We start from the raw sequence: 16,945 nt of genomic DNA on the forward strand, positions 1-16,945 counted from the left end.
TTTTTTTTGTTTGTTTATTGACGTTTATTTCCACCACGCAACTCCCATCGCATGCATGCAGAAAGAACGAGCCGAAGCCGAAACGTGGCACGCCCGCTCTGCGGCCATGGCAGGAAGCGCTAAAAAAACCTATCCCAGTGGTTATTTTCCTGTTTTCTGTCAGGCCCATGCAATATGGGCGCGCGTTAAATGGGCACTCACGAGGGAGCACCCGCTCCATTAACGCGCGCCGATCCACCTCTCCCGGGTTCCGTGCCGCAGTAAAAAGGAGGCGCATGGGGGAAATTGCGTGCCACGTCCACCTCCTCGGCAGGGGGCACCCTGGAGAGGCGGCTCTCAGCCGGTTAGGAAAACGGACGCTCAGTTTTATGAGCGTCTGTTTTAAAATAAGCCGTGCACAGCCTCGGGTTAGGAAAATGGACGCTCGTTAATTGAACTTCCCTTTTCCTAACCTGACCTCCGGCACACTTTTTTTTTTTTTTTAATTCTCCTATTTTGGCTCCTGCGATTTAATATTGCAAAGACATTAAGTCAGAGGAACTGAAAAAAGGAGGAGAAAAGCAGTATTTTCTGCTTTTCTATTATTTTTTGGGGAGGCTCCTCAAGAATTAACACCTGCTCCGGGCAGGCGTTAATGTTTGCAGGTTAAAATGTGCACGTTGGGCATGGTTTGGTTTGGTTTATTTTTAATTGGGGGATAATAGCTGATAGCCGCATGAACATGCATTTGCATGTGATGAGTGCTGCTACCTTCGCGGGGGGAGTTGGATGAGCGTTTTGGATGTGCTAATCCCCTTATAACATAAAGAGTTGTGGATGCGCGTCCAAAACGCGTGTCGAACGGTGCGCTTAGCTGAGCACGCTGTATGGCATCGGCCTGTGGGTTGGGCTGAACCCGAGCATTTATCCTGCATTTTCTCTTAGATGAATGTATTGCACTGCTAGGGAAAGGCACTCGGCACTCTGATGGATGGCAAAAATAAATGCATTTACTGGGATAAAGTCATATTTCCAAGATAAGTACTGGGCCTATCTCTAGACCAGAGGTCCCCAAAATTGGTCTGTGAGGGCTGGGAACGAGTTTGGGTTTCAGGATTTCCACCCTGAATGTGCCTGAGGTCTCTTTCCATCCAGCGGGGGGGGATAAGGCATGCAAAGAGATCTCAGGCATATTCACGGTGGAAATCCTGAAAACCAGAGCCAGAACAGGATTTGAGCGACCCCCGCTCGGGACAGGTTAGGTTCTTAGTCTTCATTTAACCAACTTCATTCATGCAATGGTAATTTCACCAATGCATGTGCTGTGTACAGGAGTGAGAACCCAGCACTGTGACCTGTAAGACATAAAACTGCAAGGGTGGTCACCTTTTTTTATTATTATTTTTTAGCACAGTTGCAGTAGCGCTCTGACATCTTATGCTGTAGGACTTGTGTGCCAGAATGGACTGAATGAAACGTAGACACAGATTTCCAGCCACGTAGCTTCACGTAAGAAACCCCAGCAGACGCAGGCCATCGGATGTTCAGTGGGGTTTTATCTGCTGAGCACGTAGGCCTACGTCGGTGTTTACTTCATTACTCAAGAATGATGTGAAATCTTCAAGGAGCAGGACGTGACTAAAACCGCTCACAGTTTCCTATCTGTGTACTGTGATCTCTCCTGTGAGACCCCGCAGGGCCCGATTCAACCAGGGTTTGTCCCACAGCCAGAATGGAAAAGTAAAGCGTTTGTGAAACAGTTTTGGAGATTATAAACCGAATGCTACCCAAGAGAAGAAATTGAGAGATGTATTTATCATTCCAAAAGTCCTGAGAAGCTTATACCCTTTCTTAGAAATACTTTCAGCACAACTTAGCCACAGCTGTTAATGGTTTGCCTGCCTTGACAGACACTTCCTTAAGTCTGACGCCATGTTGTCAATCTAAATCCATTTTACCTTTACAGATAAATTCTTGGTAGGAAAGGAAAGGAGAATAAAACAGAGAATATCATAATCACTCCATGGTGCAACCGCATCTTCAGGCCGATCCTATATCATGTGCTGAGCCTAGCGCACAGGCTAATGAGCTCTTGGATGCGTATTTTGGATGCGCTAGGCTAACACCTGATGCAATAAAGGGATTAACGTGTCCAAAACTTGCATCCAAACCAGCACGTAGCTAATAGTGCTCATCACATGTAAATGCATGTAGATGACGCTATTAGCCATTACCCCCTTCCCCCCCATGCAAAAAATCACCATACACTGGATGTGCCAGGACTGGTGTTAAGTCTTACGCACATCAAGCTGTTTAAAAAAAAAAAAACCCACAAAGCCCAAAATACTATTTTTTGTGTGGTTCCTCCTACTTAGTATTGTCCCCATGCTAAGTAGGAGGAACCACAGGAAGCTGTATAAAAAAAATGTTGCTGGCAGTCAGGTTAGGGAGATGGATGCCCATTAATTGAGCGTTCATTTTGTAACTGGTGCACAGCCACTTCTCCTGGCACCCGATGCCATGGACGCGCTAGGGACTCATAATTTATCCCTAGCACCTCCTTTTTAGCGTGACCCCCTCATTTAAATAATGCATCAGGCACCCAGGAGAGGTGGCTGGGCGTTCGTTAGGAGACCGGGTGCTCAGTCATGAGCGCCCATTCGGGCCGATACAGTAAACCACGCGGGAGAGCGGGCGAGCGCCCAGGACACACTCCTGTGCACGCGATTCAGTAACTTATTTTATTTAAATTAAGGCCCGCGGTAAAAAGAGGCGCTAGGGACACTAGCGCGTCCCTAGCGCCTCTTTTTTGATGGAAGCGGCGGCTGTCAGCAAGTTTGACAGCCGACGCTTAATTTTGCCTGATTGTACGCAAGGCATGGCAGAGCAAAAATGAATTACAATTTACAAGCCAGACATTAGAAATTATAAAATACAACGGCTTGCAAATAGCTCAAATGAACCGATACAATTACGCAACGAAAACAAATAATACCAAAAAGAAGACCACGATATGCCCAGCAAATTAAAATGTCAGGAAAAAGTCAAGTAGAAGCCACGCAGAGAACGCAACCAGTGTCTCCCCAAGATTAAACCTGCTTAATGTTAAGATTTGCACCAAAGCCCCAAGCTGGCCGTGAAACGGTAGTAAAAATGCTTGCGGGAAGCCGCGGCGATTGATGGAACGGGAACGGTCCTAGACTGCACTTACCTCCCTGCGCCACCTGGTGGCAGTGGAGCCACGGCGCATACCGTGGCAGCCCCGTGGCCAACCAGCGGCAAGCGGCGCAGTAGCGCGTCCCCTCCGAGCGATAATCCCTCCGTCTGCGCACGCGTGCACATCGAGGGCTTGCACTCCGGTACCACGAGGCCAGCTGGGCTGCTGTGGCATTCATCTTTTACGGCTACTCCGAGGCCGTCTGCTTTCCAGCTGCAAAAAAAACAAACCAGAATGGCTTAAACCAGCAATTGTTCAGATTCTGAATCCATGTTTCAGACCCGCGGAGAGCCCTGGCTGTCAGGGAATTCATAGATGGACGAGGCACGTGGCTTCCTGATTTCTTTGGAGAGGAGGCACTGGCCATGATCAGCTGTTTAAACAGAACAAATTCAAAGAAAAAGCAGCTTCTGTTCTCCATTTGACACCTAGGCTGGGGACTGCGGTGGATTATCTGTGGAATACAGAATGATTCATACGTCTTGGGGGGGGGGGGTTTCCCACGTGCAGCCATTTTGCCATGTCTCACATGAGGGGATTTTTTGCGGTAAGTCACCTCATGAGATAAGCACCCACATGAGAAGGATGTTATTGACTGAGCAGGTAGGACAACTCGAGCAGCGAGGGATATGACTGTAGGTGGACAATGATGCAATCATCACAAAAGGTCACAGATGCGACCATCAAAAAGAAGGACAAGGGGTCGTCCCCCCTCCCAAATATCAAATAGCAGGTCACAGAGGTGGGGGAATGGCTTAAAATTAAACAGCACATGGGGGATGCAGGAAAAAGTGCTTTTGTAAAACCTATCCGACTAACTTACACAGAATATTTGGCAGTAGGGCTGTGCTACTGAATATCCCTGTATTTTGCCACTTCTTAGCTGGATAAGTCTTATCCGGCTGAGTTTACACCTGATATGGAGAAAGTCTAACTTACCAAGTGAATTTATCCGGCTAATAGGGTCATTGTTTATTCTGCCATGTGCTGGTATCACAGTGGTATTATTCAAATGAGGGGGAGGGGAGGGGTGTGGGCGGGGTTTGGGCGGAGTTATCTCCCGGCAGTGCTGCGGGCCGATAATGTTTTTCACATTATCGCCAGCAGCGCCGTGGGAAATAACTACACCTTTTCCCCTGGCGCTACGGGGGCGACAGTGTGTAGTGCCCTCTATCGCACCCCCCCTCCCCCCAGCCCCTTTTATTTATTTTTTTTCAGAACACATCATTCTGCTATAAATATGATGAATCTAGGGGTAAGCTAGCCAGATCAGTGGCACTGCCCAGTTACACCCACTGCCCACCTACTGACTATCCAGCTAACCGCTTAACCAGATAAATGACTTATCCATGTAAGTGGTGGCCGTGGAACATCGCCAGATATTCAATGGCCGCCACGTAGCTGCATAAGGCAGAATTATCCGGCTGAGTAGGGTTTGAATATGGACCTCTGCATGTCAGATAACGATCAGCCTAAAGCCCATGGCCTTGGAGATGGATAAAATGAGTTCCGCTGGCTGGTCCAGAATGAAGATAATTCCAAGGTTCTGAAGCAGAGCGACCTCAGGACTGGAGGTTTATTCTCCATTGAGAATCAGAACCTCTGCTGCATGAGGTGTTTGATCCTTCAGGCGTGGGATCATTTACACTCCCCTCCCGGAGGCATGACGGGGGAGGAAGGCGCTCCCAGGGTTCCCTTTGCTAGGTTCTTGTGGATCTCAAGGAAATAATTTCCACATGGGACGCGGGCTGGGATCAAGTTCTGGTTCTCTTTTGTCCGACGCAATTCAACCTTGTGTTCTTTCTTTAACGGGGGGAGGGTCCTTTTCAAAGCAGGGCGTTCCCCGCAGAAATGAGCTTGCAGAAACTTGCCCGTCCTGTACGCGGGTAAAAATGCACGCGTTCGGCCCCTTTGCATATAACTTTACTGGCAGTGAGGGGATGCATTCCCGGGAGTGGGGGGACGACTTTCACTCAGAAAAAAGCTCCCCACACAAGAGAGCAGGCGCAAATGTGTGCAGCTGCCGTCTCTGGGATCATTTTCAAAGGGGGATTAAGCAGATACTTTCCCTTTGAGATCTGTGCGGAGTTCATGGGTAAAAAGCACCAATGGGGGAGGCTTTAAAATTCCTCCTCCACCACCCCTAAAAAAAAAAAATTAGGGCAAAGATGAGAACTTGAGAAGGTGACCAGGTTCTACTCAGATGCCGAACTGATTCCAGGCCTTAAATCCTATGCAAAATTATAACATAAGTCTACAGCACAGAATTCATTCCTGAGACTGTCAGAGTTGTGAGCCCTTGGGCTGCAGCGTGGTTTCCACAGCCTGGTAAGTGAATTTATCAGGCCCACATCTTCAGCTGGCAGAGACGCCCATGCTGGGACTGAGTGGAAGCTTCGCCTATACCAGCCCCCGTTCCCCGCAGGTTGAGTCTTTGGGTTCCAAGGGGCCGGCAGGACTTAGGTGAATGTCCCTTAAGAGCACTCAGAGAGAAAGAGAGAGCCAGGAACAGGCTGACGTTGGGACTGGCAGGGAGCAGACAGTAACCGGGTCCAAGCTGAGAGTCAGGGCAGGCAGCGATAGCAGAGGCCAGTAGCAGGCGGCAGGCAACTGGACAGACAAGGGTGGACCAGGACAAGGCAAAGGGAAGCAGAGAGGCAAGGAGCAGGGCAGAAGGCACAAGACAGCACTGCAAGGGAGGGCAATTCAAGGCAAGGCAGGGCAAGGAAGACGCAGGAAGCGAGACGCGCACAGGAACAAAAGCAACACATGCTGCAGGCAAGGCAGATCCTTTATCCTGGAGCCCAGTGCCATCATCGGATGGCACCATGGCTCTGTTCCCCCACGGAGCCTTTAAGAAGTAGGAGTCCGCACACCCGTGCCTATGGGGGCCGCGAGGAAGCATCTCCCGTAAGTGCAGCCAATCGCGGGGCCGTCCCACAGCCAGCCAACCGCCACAGAGACTCTACCTCTGACGGGCAGAGATTTGCACTGCTTGGTGCAGCGATAGTAGCAAAATCTGACTGCTTTTGCTGGCATCTCTTCATCCTCGGATGCTCCTTGCGGACAGAGCTCTTCCTAAGATGACATGGAACATGGATGAAAGAGGGAGCGACAGAGAGGAGTGAGGGGTGCGCTGTGCATGAGGTGGCTCGATGCAGCCTGCTCCGGCCGTCTTTGCAAACATTTTCGCTTTCCCTTTGAGACTGCAGATGATTGCTGTTTATAAACCCAGACTCATAAAAAGGTTCTTCCTTCAGGGGACCTGGGAGCTCTTGAAAGCTCGCGTGCGACAAAATCTTTCTTTCGTTGGTCCTTTAAAAAAGTTTTGTGCCTTCTCCAGCACCAATGCGGCATCTACGAGATCAGTCTCCTGGTCATTTCTGCAACTGAAGTATCCTAACAACTTTTACGTTTCTATTTTAGAGTGGGCCAGTGGATTTCAGTAAAATCGGCCTCTGGTGTCATCAAGCCTCGTAAGCTGGGCTTTATTCTGAGCGATGCTACCTACCCATGAGGTCACCTTAAAGTGACCGGACAGTTCCGTGCCATCAGGGACAGGCTGGGCCAGTCCTGGGTTTACCCCATTCCATCTGCGGACTCAGAGTTCAGATTTCTCTGAGAAAAGGAATGGGGCAAAACCAGGCCTGGTTAGAGCTCAGTGCAGGGAAGGCAACTCCAGTCCTTAAGCACCGCAAACCGGTCAGGTTTTCAGGATATTCACGATTAATATGTACGAGATACATCTGCGTGCAATGGAGGTCATGCATTTCATGAATACTCAGTGGGGATATCTCTAAAACCCAATTGACTTGCTGCATTCAAGAAGTGGAGTTGCCTACCTCTGGCCTAGAGGTTAGAGCACCAGGCTGAGGATGGTGGAAACTACAGGTCAAATCTTACGGATGCTCCGTGGGCAAAGTCTCTTCATGCTCTGCTGCCTCAGGTGAAAACCTAGGGCGTAAGAATGGGAGCAAAGCTTTAGCAAACACTACAGACTGTAAGTCTGCTGGGGACAGGGAATTACCTTCGTGTTAGGACAGAAGGTTGGAGCCGAGCGCCCTGTCTCTCAGCCATGGGGTTCTCCGCTGATCAGAGGCCGAGCAACCCAGAAGGCCATTCCAAACTGTTGCTGGGAACTCGAGGGTGAGCTGCATGGATCCACAGGAGAACTTGAGTTGTTTACATCTCTGCATGTGTACTGAAAGGGGAACCTGCCTAACCTGCAGAATGTAAGTCAGGGACTGATTAGATTGTACTACGAGCTTTCCAGCATAAAACCTCCTTGTTACCCTGAGCTGGAGTGTGCTCATATCTATAAGAGATCCTCAGCCTCTGTCTGAATGTAACTCACTTTTTGCTACCAACGAAAATATGTCAGCTAAATTCAAAATAAAAAATAAATGACATGGAGCAAAATTTTAAATAATCTTTCCTAAGCAACTTTTGGCCAAGTTCAGAGTGCTCAGGGCACACAGCTGGTCATTGAATCCTTGCTGTATTCTCTGAAAGCTTCCGACAAAGCCAGCCGTGAGCATGTATGTGTGACAATGAGCAGGTCAGTGACAGAGAGAATGTGTGTGTGTGTGTGTGTGTGTGTGAGAGAGGCAGAATGTGTGTGCGAGAGTGAGCATATGAATGAGAGAGATAGTGAATGCTCATGTGTAAGTAAGCATGTGTATGAGAAAGAGAGCATGAGTGTGTATGTTAGAGAGTGTGAATGTGAGAGAGAGGAGAAAGTTTGTGCATAACAATCTCAGGGCATCTAGAAATCAAAAGTTCCCAAGTACAGAGAGTGAGAGATTTCATTATTCTTAACAGTTACAATTATTGGGTGTTATTTGATGTATCTGCTGTTTAGAAATATTTTATTAGTGTTTGGAAAATTTGTTAAAATTGTGTGTATACATTTTTAATTATTGGATATTATTCTATTCATCAGCAGTTTTGAAATATTTATTCTTTTTATTAGTATAATTTTACTATTTTAGATTTTATTGTTTGATGCTTTTTGTGAAATAATGATACTTCTATTTTCCATTGTTGCACAGCATACCGAGTCTGGCTTGTTGTGGTTTCCAGTTCAGTCTGCATGATTCTATTTATACCTTATGGTTTCTTTATTCTGTATTCTGTTTTTGGCAAGGGTCTGTCTGTGCACTGCCTGTGTGAACGAGGTGAGATATTCTGCTAGTAGGCAGTTTCCTGGTCGGTATTTAAAGCAGCCTGGCTTGTTCTGTTTTCTTAACAGGATGTATATTGGTGTTTTAGGGCCTGGTATAATATTTGCAGTCTTACCTTTTCAAAGGTAACAGGTAGATTTTAAAAGCGTTGCTCACGCAGAAATGGCCACGTACCCGTAGTATGTGGGCCGTGCGCAAGCAACGCAAATTTTAAGAAGCTGGGAAGTGCGCGGGTCAAGAATAAGGGGAGAAAGAGAGAATCTGACACTCTGTATATCTCCCACTGTAAGAGAGGCACTTTCAACTCAGGGAGGGTTTTTTTTGGGGGGACGGGGGGTGGTGTTACATTGGTCTGCTTAGGGCACAAGGGTTTGTAGAACCTTGTAACACCCCCCCCCCAAAAAAAAAAAAAAAACCCACCCTATTGAAAGTGCTCCTCCTAGAGTGTCAGATTGTCTCTCTAACAGAGGCACTCTGACTCTCTCTCTCTCTCTCTCTCTCTCTCTCTCTCTCTCTCGTTTACCTGTAAGGTTGTTTTTGAGGGCCAAGCCCACACCCAAAAAGCATTACAATAGCTCTGTTACCATATGGGTTCTCTTTTGCTTTTTTGCAGGGTTTTCTGGTTGGCACCACAGCAGTGCATGTAAATATAATATACACGTTGTTGTAAGTGGTAGCTTTACCTCAGAAGGCTGCATTCTGAAAGGCTTTCCTCCATGTAAAATCTGTTATAATAAATACATAATTTTTAATTGTGTGTGGGGAGGGCCAGGTGGGGCACAAGGCTGTAAGGTTCACCCAGAGAGCCTAATACCCTTGTACTGGTCCTGGGCACAGCCTATGAGCATGCATTTATCTAAATATAATGCATTTTTAAGCATGAGCCCTAAGAAGGAGGAGCCGACAGAATGTGGGAAACCGAAGAAAAGCTGATTCTATGCGAAGCATCCACAGTCCCTAACCAGTAACACCACATTGCAAGGCGCAGATAATTGTTAACTGAGGCACCCACCAGGCAAGACAGGTTCTGCATTAGCCCGGCCTTTTTCCCTGGGAGACCATCATTCTGCAGAATGGGGGATCTGCACACGGGGCTGCCGTTCGTTCAATGATTTTGCTAAGTGTAAGTTTGTGATTAACCCACAGACCTGTAAAGCACGTGAGGGCTCTCCTCCATTTTGTCCCTAAAATGCTCCTCATGACCGAGCCAGGACCATCCACGGTAATTTTTTGCATGCCTCTGTGTGCGCAAACGTAGTCACAACGTGTCTGCAAAGCGGTTAAGCACCCGGAAAGAAACACATCATTGGGGGCAGGGGTTCATTTTTGTTTTTGTTTTTTTCCACTTAAGTTTCATTTCTTATTTATTTATTTTAAAATTCCCATATTCCATCTAAAATGACACAATGGATTTATTTTAAACAAAACAAAACCGTTCTCTCAAGCTTTCTTACTTTTATGCCCAGGCCCGGGTGTTATCAAACAAATTACAGGTAAGCCCCTTTTTCCAAAACTTCCTTCAGCAAAGTGGGATACCTTCAGGAAATGCTTGTTGCATTCACCGGGCGTGACTGGCATCATACAGAAATATAGAAACATAGAAATGACGGGAGAAAAGGACCAAATGGTCCATCCAGTCTGCCCAGCAAACCTATACCAGTATCTGCTGCACTGTGCTTATCAGTTTCCCAGATCATCAAAGTCGGGCCCTCATCGGTTGCCGTCAGAGTCCAATTCCCTGTTACCTCTTGCTGTTGAAGCAATGTTGGAGCTGCATCCAAAGTATCAGGCTTATTGGTTAAGGGAAGTAACAGTCACATCAAGTTACCCCCATGATTATTTTTTTCCCCAGACCGTAAAAGTCAGGGTCCTTGTCGGTTGCTGTCTGAATCCAATTCCCCTTTTCCCCCTGCCAGTGAAGCAGAGAGCAATGATGCAGTTGCATCAACAGTATGAAGGCCATGACTGCCGTGACTTCTGGCATGGCCTGAAGGCTGCTACGCTCCTGGTTCACAGCAGAATGCCACCAACATGATGTCCTCCTCCTCTGCGGGCTCTCTTAGATGTGTGCGTAGGCATCATGCCACCATTTAAAGAGCCCACAGCGGGAACCCAGGCTGCTGGCATTGGCTGATGATGTCAGGCGGCTGAGTATAGAAGACCCAGCTGCACGTTGAAACTCTCCCTCAGAAACAGGTCTCCTGCATCTGCAGTACGTGTTTGCTATTCTGTCTCGGTTCCTGTCTGTGTTCCTGGTTCTTGTTGGTTCTCTCCTCATCCAGCCTTCATCGTCCAGCCTTGTCCAGCCTTGCCATTTCCTTTCCGTCTCATCCAATGTCTTGTGTGTGTCTTCATCCACCCTTGGCCTGGACCTGACCACGATTGCCTGCCATTTGGACCTGACCTCTTCTTGCACCTGACCATGTCCGTCTGCAGCCTCTCCTGACCTTGGCCTGCCTTGTAGGTTCACCTACAAGGCTGCAACAACCACCACAGCAAGGAGGGTTCACTCTCAGGCCACCCACCACACTGCTGAGGCCCAGAAAGTTCACTACAGTCCCGCTGGTTCTTCACCTGCTTCTCAACCCACTTACTTACTTACTAACCACTTAAACACAACAGAGGACCATGGGGGAAGCTACAAGCCATCCCACAAAGATCCTACCAGTGCCTGCAGCTGTTCACCTAACACTTTGAAATGGTGATTGTTTAACAATTCTATGCATTTCACCATCATCCAAGTCCTCTTTCAGCATGAGAATTGTAGCAGGATCTGTGACACCTTATAGTTCCTTCCTTATTTTTGTGATTTTAGCTTCATCCCCCAAGTTAATGTGTAGTAGCGGCTTAGAGTAAGTCTCCTCATACAGCTGTGGGGTTCTTTCACAGTTAGGTCTATCAGCAGGAAAGTGGCCTCTGGTGGTGACTCGCTGTGAAGGACAATTTCCTCCCTCTGGTTCTTAGTGTAAGCCCTGGAAAAGAGCAATAGACTGCAGTGCAGAAGTGGTACCAAAACCGAGCTGCTTTTATGCATGAACCATATATATACTACTGGGAGATGTAACAACACTGTTTTGTTTGTTTCATTTTGCACCCAAAATGACATAAAACAAAACAAAAATTTGTTTTATAACATTTTGTTTTAAAGAAACACCAACTTCCCATTTGTCCACATTCCTGACCTTTCCCTGGTAATCTCAGATCCACCCACGAGATTCCTCAACCCACCCCCTTGCTCCCACACTGGTTGCTAATAACACCAGCAGGTATAGATCTTCCTACCAGCATCACGAGCAACCAGTGCAGGAATGAGAAGGAAGCAAGGGCCCAGACCTCAGGATGTTAGGGGTCTCTCAGAGGGCAGACTGGCCTGCCAGGAGCAATGCTTCCTCCATTGACTTTATACCAACAAAACAAAACAACACAAAAACCAAACAAAACAAAATAAATGAGCAACAAAACAAAAATTGAAATAACACAAAGATTTTTTCCATGCACATCTCTAGTACACAATTTGCATTTCATAGGGACAATTAATTCAATTTTCAAAGGGTTTAGGTGCCTAACATTTGGAGTCAGGCTCCTAAATTGGCCTTTTTGAAAATTTACTAGGGCTATATTTAAGATGCTAATTTCACTAGGCTCCTAAATTTAGGAACCTCAAAGGTCGATGGCTATAGGGGTGGAGTTAGGGCAGGGGAAAATCGTTATGTGCTTCGCCCAAATTTTCAACTCTCGGCACCTAACTTAGGCCCCTAAATCTAGGCAAATAAATAGCAGGTCTGAATTTAGGAGCCTACGTTTTAGGTCCCTAAATTTAGGTGAATTTTCAGCCAAAATTTAGGGCCCTAAATTTGATTGAAAATAGGCACCTATCTTATATTAGGTGCCTAAATTTAGGAGCTAGGCTTATTTTCAATATTGGCCTCCAAGAGTTTTGAGCTCTTAACTTCTAAGCAGAACAATTAAACTATGAACAAGACTGGATAAGAAGCTTCACCATACCATGCCAGCAGAGGTCTCTGGGACCTAGATTTGTAGTGACACCAATTTTTTTTTTACCATTGGGAGGCACCTCCTGGTACTCTTTACCTTAGGCACTAATTTGCAGTGATCATCTGTGTGTCTTGCATTCAGCTTCCTAGGAGCATTGAGGTTGCTTAGCAAGGGAACTACTCTCTCTTACTCCAACTCCTTCTCTACAGTAGGCTGCTGTACTCTCTTTCACCAAAACGTCTCTCTCTTACCACCCTCCCTCTGACTAATAAATAAATAATTACTCACCCACTGATCTCTCTAGACATGCCCAGGCTAGAATATTAGCTGTCCCTGCACAAGGGCTTATATTCTATGTTGGGTGTGGGGTAAGCATGAACCCTTCTTGCCATGGTGCAATTGATGCAACCTCATTGGCAGGGCCCTAACGATTACGCCGACAGCAGGGCGAATGAGTCTTGGAAAGCCAAGCTATGAAGAACCGGACAAGGCTAGAGACCAGACAAGGCTGAAGGACCAGGCTGAAGCTGGAAACAGATGTGGAGCAAGGTTAAGGCTGAAGCTGAAGACAGACGTGGAGCAAAACTGAGGATGAAACTGAAGGTGAAGACAGATGTGGAGCAAGGCTGAAACTGAAGATGAAGCTGAAGAACAAGGCTGAAGCTGAAGACCTGGAATGAGGCTGAAATCAGAACAGATGACCTATTGCTGAGGCCAGGCTTGAGCGTCTGGAGCCCTTTTATAGGGCGAGTGATTGTTACATCATCCAAGGGCGCTGCCGATTTTCCCGCCATGGGCTCTTTAAGGGAATCGGCTTGGGACGTGAGTGCACCTAAGGACGGGTCCAACGAGGGGTGCAAATAAGTACCAGAAGAGCAGGGAAGGGGCACAGACCAGCGGTGCCGCGCTTCCTAGCAATGATCCTGATAACTGTGCGTTTATTTGGAAATGAAATGTACCCATGCTCCGTTACTCCCCCGACCTAACCACATGCACAGGAAGCCAAAGCGCAAGGGCTTACTTTTAGCCACATCTAAGCAGGGCTGTATTCAGTCAGGTCATTTTATCCAGGCAAATGCTTTTACAAATTGGTCTCCGGATGTGCTCGCTAGATTGCTTTGGTTTTGTTTTTTTTTAAGGCAATGGAATTATGGTTGCTGATGAAAGATGGGCAAATAGGTCAGTAGCCAGGGTGGAAGCCTTGAGGACTGGCGCAGCCCCTGCGAGCAGCTTCAGGCTCGTGCTAATCCCATCCCTTCTCCGAGGCTGCGAAAATGCTGCTCTAAGGAGGAAGCACCGGTCCAAAAGTGGCCAGTTCTGCTCTGGCGGAGGCCACCTGCTTGCAGCAGAGGCACTGGAAGGTTCCCCCCAGCAGGGCCACCTAACCGGGGGGAGGTGACAGTCCCTGAAACCTGAGCCCCTCTCTCCTATTTACATGACACAGCGGATAAACTCTGCTGACAGAAGTCAATGGGAGGAGCCAGCAGGCTCCGGAGTGGGAGGAGCCAGCAGGCCGCCCGGGGGCACGAGCTCGGCAGCCCGATTCATTCAGGTCTCTGTCTGCTGCTGTGCGCGGCCGGATCCCAGGCAGGGGAGGATTCCACACGGTGAGTCCGCCTTTCACCTTTTCCTCAGGCGTTTCCGGGGCTTCACAAAAGCCAACGCCACCTGTTACCGCGGCAGGTTTTAGGCCAGCGATTGAGAAGATTGCGCGGATTAGGGTGAGGGTGGCTTTGTCAGATGGCGAAGGCAGAAGCCCAGGTCCCAGGGGAAGAATTTGGGGAAAGCCACCGTGCGGGGAAGGCGGCAGAGTTTCCCGCGGCAGCCCCGGAGATGAGGGCCAGGGAACCGCAGCAAAAATGGCTATTATTTGGGGCCCATGGGCTACCAGTTTCAAAGCGATCAGTACGGGCTGGCTTTCCACCCTATGCTGAAATGAGCTCAGTTCATTTCTATTTCCAGCAGCTCCGCGAATAGTGCAAACAGCTTTCAATGACTGAACTTTGCTTCTTTAAGTGTCAGAGCCTTATCAATGAGCTCCAGAAACTTGAAAACCCGGTGCCTGCTTCCAAATCGTGCACCCCGTGGAGGGCTCTAAAATCTAAGCTACCTTTTTCACTAGATCTTTCCTCTTCCATAAAGTTGATGATGATTATCCTCTTGCTTTATTTTATTGTTGTATTTTCTCTTTTTTTTGGATGCAATACGATAATGCCCAGTTATGATCTGTCTTTAAAAAGAAGTTTATCTGATTAAACGAGAATTATTATGACTACTTATTTCCTCCCCATTTGCATTGCTAACACCTCCCCTTTCTGCACATTTGTGTGAGCATCTTTGCACCCCTTATCATTTTGCCGTGTTAGCCTCAGGGCTACAGCTTTATATGAAGGCAATCAAACATTTTGAAAAGCCAACCTCTCCCCTTGCAGAGCTCAACAGCTCAGCGCCTGATCTGAACTGTGCAGTCAGGATGGCCTTCTCTGAAGCACAATACACCCGGGCAAATCTATATCCATAAAGGAAAACCCGTCACATCTAGATGGAAAACAAAACAATGAATTTTGCTGTGCATAAGTACTTTTCATTACGAGATACACTGAAAACAATTTTCTGTGAAAAAGCGGCTGCTTCATATACACACAGTTCAGTCAAAGTTGTTGCAAGAAGCAATGTGGAAAAAAATAATCACGACGAGTCTCTGTAAAAAAAACCAAAAACAAACACTTAAAAAATTCAAAAGCAGCCTTCGGTCAGTGTTACTCCATGTCTTCAACCATGATTTTAAGCAAACGTATAAAAAGTGTAATTCTTATTAGTGATCCTTAGTAGTGAAATCCGGAAAACTTGTGAAAATAGTCCATGCAATAGTGTTTGAAACAGTCCCAGTAATAAAGCCCCAACAAAGAGCTCTCGTTCCCACACAAATAGTGGCCTCTTTGGGGGGGGGGGAGCCACGTAAAAGTATTTTCCTGGCAAATGCAATCTTCAAAGGGGCAATGAAATGGGACAATCCTTACATTGCACAATGTCAGCATCTTGGAGAATGGTGCTCAAATATTGCCTGCTAGTAAGAGCGGATATCTAAAATAATAAATATAACAACCCTTGAAAATACCATCAGATGAATTTCAAATCATGAGTAGATCTCAGAATTGGCCCAAAAGATTGCATTTGCCAGGAAAATACTTTTACGTGGCTCTCCCCCTGAAGAGGCCATTGTGTGTGTGACAGAGACTTTGTGAATGTGGATGAGAGGGTGGATGTGTGTATGATAGGGAGGGTGGGTGAGGATGTGTGTGTATTTATGGGTAGGTGGGTGAGAGGGTAGATGTGTGTATGTATGAGAGGGTGGGGGTGTGTATGAGTGAGTGAGGGGTGGGGGGTGTATGATTGGGGGTGGGTGAGGGTGTGTGTGTGTGTGTGTATGAGAGGGTGCCTGTGTGTGCATGTGTGTATGAGTACCTCTGTGTGTGTCTATGAGAGAGAGTGCCTGTGCATGTGTGGGTGTGTGTGTATGTGTATGTGTGTGAGAGAGAGAGAGAGAAAGTACCTGTCTATATGTGTGTGAGAGAGGTTAATGTTTATGCACCCTCCTCCAATCTATGTCAATCTCAGGAGGACTGGAAATGTAAAGTTCCCAGGTATGGAGAGTGGGAGTTTTTTGTTTTTGTTTTAATTATTCCTTGTTAGTTTTAATTATTGGATTTATTTATTTATTTATTTTGAATTCTTATATACCGACATTCCTGTATGATATACAGATCACACCGGTTTACAGTACAACCGAACAGTTGCGGGTGGGCGTTACATTAAAACATTACGTTTGAGCGAAATACGAACATAAGAACATCAAAGGAAACAATTGGGAGAGCCATTAAACATTAGAGCATTAAACATTGGGGTATTAAACATTGGAACATTAAAACTTTAGAGCAATAATCATTAAACCTTAAAAACATTCGCTTAACGGCATAGCAAACGTCAATGCATTTGGGAAGATCAAAGGAACCGTTTGGGAAGACCAAAAGGACCCTTGTAGACCAGTAGGGGGTCATGAGATAAGGGGTGAAAAGAACGGGCGTAAGTAACTGAGGAGGGGACCTCCTCGAGCCATGGTTGTGTCCTTGAACGGTGTCTGAGAGGCCTTAGGTTTCAGGGAAAGCTTGTCTGAAGAGCCACGTTTTTAGCTGTTTCTTAAATGTTTGATGGCAGAGTTCTTGGCGTAGATCCGGTGGCAGAGTGTTCCAAAGAGTAGGCCCTGCAGTCGCTAATGCTCGCTTTCTTAGAGTGGATTTGGCCGGAGGGGCATATAGGGAACCTTTGTACGCTCTTCTAACTGGTCTGTCTGAAGTATGTGGACGGAATTGAGAGCTAAGTTTAAGTGGGGCGATGTTATGTATATCCTTGTGGATCATCATAAGAACTTTAAAAGAGATCCTAAATTTGACGGGAAACCAGTGAAGGGAGTGAAGGATGGGAGTGATATGGTCTCTTTTATTTGAGTTGGTAAGTATCCTAGCAGCGGCATTCTGGACCATCTGTAAGGGTTTGACAGTTATCGCAGGGA

General features: G+C 46.9%; 1 protein-coding gene across 1 annotated transcript in view; it reads left to right on the forward strand.

Annotated features, from left to right (window-relative positions):
• Positions 1–13,410: 13,410 nt before the first annotated feature.
• Positions 13,411–16,945, forward strand: part of IL21R (interleukin 21 receptor) — a 37,892-nt gene continuing 34,357 nt past the window's right edge. Inside the window, exon 1 of the mRNA XM_029577247.1 lies at positions 13,411–13,982. The gene's annotated coding sequence lies outside the window, so the exon portion shown is untranslated. The remainder of the gene's footprint in view (positions 13,983–16,945) is intronic.

This window comes from Rhinatrema bivittatum, chromosome 14 (assembly GCF_901001135.1).
Source record: "Rhinatrema bivittatum chromosome 14, aRhiBiv1.1, whole genome shotgun sequence".
Lineage (NCBI taxonomy): Eukaryota > Metazoa > Chordata > Amphibia > Gymnophiona > Rhinatrematidae > Rhinatrema > Rhinatrema bivittatum.